The following is a 4,701-nucleotide window of genomic DNA, read 5'->3' as shown; positions in this document are numbered from 1 at the left end:
CATATCTTATGATTTCTTGTGAATCAAGTCATTAATTGTGATTTTAAAAATCAAATCTTTTTCAAAACTAATTCCAATCATAACTTTTCATAAATATCTTCTTATCTTATCTTTTTCTAAAATTTGATTTTAAAATATCTTTTCTAACTTCTTATCTTTTCAAAATTTGTTTCAACTAACTAACTAACTTTTTGTTTGTTTCTTATCTTTTTTAGAACTACCTAACTAACTCTCTCCTCTAATTTTCGAAAATATCTTCCCTCTTTCTCAAAAATTCTTTTTAATTAACAAATTATTTTAATTTTTGATTTTCGAAAATTACTAACCTTTTTCAAAAACTATTTTCAAAAATCACTAACTCTTTTTCAAAAATTATTTTCGAAATTCTCCCTCTCTCATCTTATTCTATTTATTTATTCATCTACTAACATATCTCCCTCACCCACCAAAAATCCGAACCCTCTCTCTCTCTCTTTCTGAGTTCAGATTTTTCTCTTCTTCTTTTCTTCTACTAACAATAAGGAACCTCTTTACTGTGACATAGAGGATTCCTCTTCTTTTCTTTTTCTCTTCTCTTTCTTATGAGCAGGGACAGAGAAAAAGGCATTCTTGTTGAAGCTGATCCAGAACCTGAAAGGACTCTGAAGAGAAAACTAAGAGAAGCTAAATTACAACAATCCAGAGACAACCTTATTGAAAATTTTGAACAAGTAAAGGAGATGGCAGCCGAACCCAACAACAATAATGCAAGGAGAATGCTTGGTGACTTTACTGCACCTAATTCCAATTTACATGGAAGAAGCATCTCCATTCCTACCATTGGAGCAAACAATTTTGAGCTAAAACCTCAGCTAGTTTCTCTGATGCAGCAGAACTGTAAGTTTCATGGACTTTCATCTAAAGATCCTTTTCAGTTCTTAACTGAATTCTTGCAGATCTGTGATACTGTTAAGACTAATGGAGTAGATCCTGAAGTCTACAGGCTCATGCTTTTCCCTTTTGTTGTAAGAGACAGAGCTAGAGTGTGGTTGGACTCTCAACCCAAAGATAGCCTGAACTCTTGGGATAAGCTGGTCACGACTTTCTTAGCCAAGTTCTTTCCTCCTCAAAAGCTGAGCAAGCTTAGAGCTAATGTTCAAACCTTCAGACAGAAAGAAGGTGAATCCCTCTATGAAGCTTGGGAAAGATACAAGCAGCTGACCAAAAAGTGTCCTTCTGACATGCTTTTAGAATGGACCATCCTGGATATATTCTATGATGGTTTATCTGAGCTATCAAAGATGTCATTGGATACTTCTGCAGGTGGATCCATTCATCTAAAGAAAACACCTGCAGAAGCTCAAGAACTCATTGACATGATTGCTAATAACCAGTTCATGTACACTTCTGAGAGGAATCCTGTGAATAATGGGACGTCTATGAAGAAGGGAGTTCTTGAAATTGATACTCTGAATGCCATATTAGCTTAGAATAAAATATTGACTCAGCAAGTCAATATGATTTCTCAGAGTCTGAATGGAATGCAAGCTGCATCCAATAGTACTCAAGAGGCTTCTTATGCAGAAGAAGCTTATGATCCTGAAAACCCTGCAATAGCAGAGGTGAATTACTTAGGTGAACCTTATGGAAACACCTATAATCCATCATGGAGAAATCATCCAAATCTCTCATGGAAGGATCAAAGGCCTCAACAAGGCTTTAATAATGGTGGAAGAAACAGGTTTAACAATAATAAACCTTTTCCATCATCCACTCAGCAACAGACAGAGAACTCTGAACAAAATACTTATAATTTAGCAAATTTAGTCTCTGATCTATCTAAGGCCACTGTGAGTTTCATGAATGAAACAAGGTCTTCCATTAGAAATTTGGAAGCACAAGTGGGCCAGCTGAGTAAAAGGATCACTGAAATCCCTCCTAGTACTCTCCCAAGCAATACAGAAGAGAATCCAAAAGGAGAGTGCAAGGCCATTGATATAAGCACCATGGCCGAACCTGTAAGGGAAGGAGAGGACGTGAATCCCAAGGAGGAAGACCTCCTGGGACATCCAGTGATCAATAAGGAGCTTCTCTCTGAGGAACCAAAGGAATCTGAGACTCAACTAGAGACCATAGAGATTCCATTGAACCTCCTTATGCCCTTCATGAGCTCTGATGAGTATTCCTCTTCTGAAGAGAATGAGGATGTTACTGAAGAGCAAACTGCCAAGTTTCTTGGTGCAATCATGAAGCTGAATGCCAAATTATTTGGTATTGAAACTTGGGAAGATGAACCTCCCTTGTTCACCAATGAACTAAGTGATCTAGATCAACTGACATTGCCTTAGAAGAGACAGGATCCTGGAAAGTTCATAATACCTTGTACCATAGGCACCATGATCTTTAAGGCTCTGTGTGACCTTGGTTCAGGAATAAACCTCATGCCCCTCTCTGTAATAGAGAAACTGGGAATCTATGGGGTGCAAGCTGCTAAAATCTCATTAGAGATGGCAGACAATTCAAGAAAACAGGCTTATGGACAAGTAGAGGACGTGTTAGTAAAGGCTGAAGGCCTTTACATCCCTGCTGATTTCATAGTCCTGGATACTGGAAAGGAAGAGGATGAATCCATCATCCTAGGAAGACCTTTCCTAGCCACAGCAAGAGCTGTGATTGATGTGGACAGAGGAGAATTAATCATTCAATTGAATGAGGACAACCTTGTGTTTACAACTCAAGGATCTCTCTCTGCATCCATGGAGAGGAAGCATAAAAAGCTTCTCTCAAAGCAGAGTCAAACAAAGCCCCCACGGTCAAACTCTAAGTTTGGTGTTGGGAGGCCACAACCAAACTCTAAGTTTGGTGTTGAACTCCCATATCCAAACTCTAAGTTTAGTGTTGGAGAGTCTCAACAATGCTCTGAACATCTGTGAGGCTCCATAAGAGCCCACTGTCAAGCTATTGACATTAAAGAAGCGCTTGTTGGGAGGCAACCCAATTTTTATTTATCTAACTATATTTTCTTAGTTATATGTCTTTATAGGTTCATGATCATGTGGAGTCACAAAATAAATATAAAAATTGAAAACGGAATAAAAAACAGCAGAAGAAAAATCACACCCTGGAGGAAGCATCTGCCTGGCGTTCAACGCCAGAACAGAGCATGGTTCTGGCGCTGAACACCCAAAATGGGCAGTATCTGGGCGCTAAACGCCCAAAATGGGCATTATCTGGGCGCTGAACGCCAGAATTGCACCCTGGAGAGGAGCTGGCGCTGAACGCCCAAAACAAGCATGGTTCTGGCGTTCAACACCAGAAATGGGCAACAAATGGGCGTTGAACGCCCAAAATAGGCACCAACCTGGCGCTGAACGCCCAGAGTTGCGTGTAAGGGCATTTTACATGCCTAATTTGGTGCAAGGTTGTAAATCCTTGAACACCTCAGGATCTGTGGACTCCACAGGATCCCTACCTACCTCCACTCACTTCTTCTCACCCCTTTTTCACACAATCCCATAAACACTATTTCCCAAAACCCTTCACCAATCACCTCAATCTCTCTTCCCCATCACCTCTTCACCACTCACATCCACCCACTCTTCCCCATAAACCTACCTCATAAACTCCACCTACCTTCAAAATTCAAAATCACTTTCCCACCCACACCCACCCTATATGGCCGAAACCTCACCCCCCTCCCTTCCCTATATAAAGCCTTCCATTCTTCCTCATTTTCACACAACACAACCCTCTCTTCTCTTCTTGGCCGAAACACAACCCTTTCTCCCTCTCCTCCATTTCTTCTTCTTCTTCATCTATTCTTTCTTCTCTTGCTCGAGGGCGAGCAAAATTCTAAGTTTGGTGTGGTAAAAGCATAAGCTTTTTGTTTTTCCATTACCATTGATGGCACCTAAGACCGAAGAATCCTCTAGAAAGGGGAAAGGGAAGACAAAAGCTTCCACATCCGAGTCATGGGAGATGGAAAGATTCATCTCCAAAGCTCATCAAGACCACTTCTATGATGTTGTGGCCAAGAAGAAGGTGATCCCTGAGGTCCCTTTCAAACTCAAAAGAAATGAGTATCCGGAGATCCGACATGAAATTCAAAGAAGAGGTTGGAAAGTTCTAACAAATCCCATCTAACAAGTCGGCATCCTAATGGTTCAAGAGTTCTATGCCAATGCATGGATCACCAAGAACCATGATCAAAGTAAGAACCCGGATCCAAAGAACTATGTTACAATGGTTTGGGGGAAATACTTAGATTTTAGTCTGGAAAATGTGAGGTTGGCGTTCAACTTGCCAAACATGGAAGAGAACGCACGCCCCTACACAAGGAAAGTCAACTTTGATCAAAGGTTAGACCAAGTCCTCATGGACATATGTGTAGAAGGAGCTCAATGGAAGATTGACTCAAAAGGCAAACCGGTTCAGCTAAGAAGACTGGACCTTAAGCCTGTAGCTAGAGGATGGTTGGAGTTCATTCAATGCTCAATTATTTCCACTAGCAACCGGTCTGAAGTTACTATAGACCGGGCCATCATGATCCATAGCATCATGATTGGAGAAGAGGTGGAAGTTCATGAGATTATACCTCAAGAACTCTACAAGGTGGCTGACAAGTCCTCCACTATGGCAAGGTTAGCCTTTCCTCACCTCATTTGCCACCTATGTAATTCGGCTGGGATTGACATAGAGGGAAATATCCTCATTAAAGAGGAC

At 40.7% G+C, this 4,701-nt stretch overlaps 1 non-coding gene across 1 annotated transcript; it reads right to left on the bottom strand.

Annotated features, from left to right (window-relative positions):
• Positions 1-1,118: 1,118 nt before the first annotated feature.
• Positions 1,119-1,226, bottom strand: LOC112725267 (small nucleolar RNA R71). Its single transcript, XR_003164386.1, has one exon. It is a non-coding gene; the product is annotated as a small nucleolar RNA R71 (small nucleolar RNA).
• Between the last annotated feature and the right edge of the window lie 3,475 nt (positions 1,227-4,701).

The sequence above is a fragment of the Arachis hypogaea genome, chromosome 11, assembly GCF_003086295.3.
Source record: "Arachis hypogaea cultivar Tifrunner chromosome 11, arahy.Tifrunner.gnm2.J5K5, whole genome shotgun sequence".
Lineage (NCBI taxonomy): Eukaryota > Viridiplantae > Streptophyta > Magnoliopsida > Fabales > Fabaceae > Arachis > Arachis hypogaea.
This window is presented reverse-complemented; position numbering and strand designations above follow the sequence as displayed.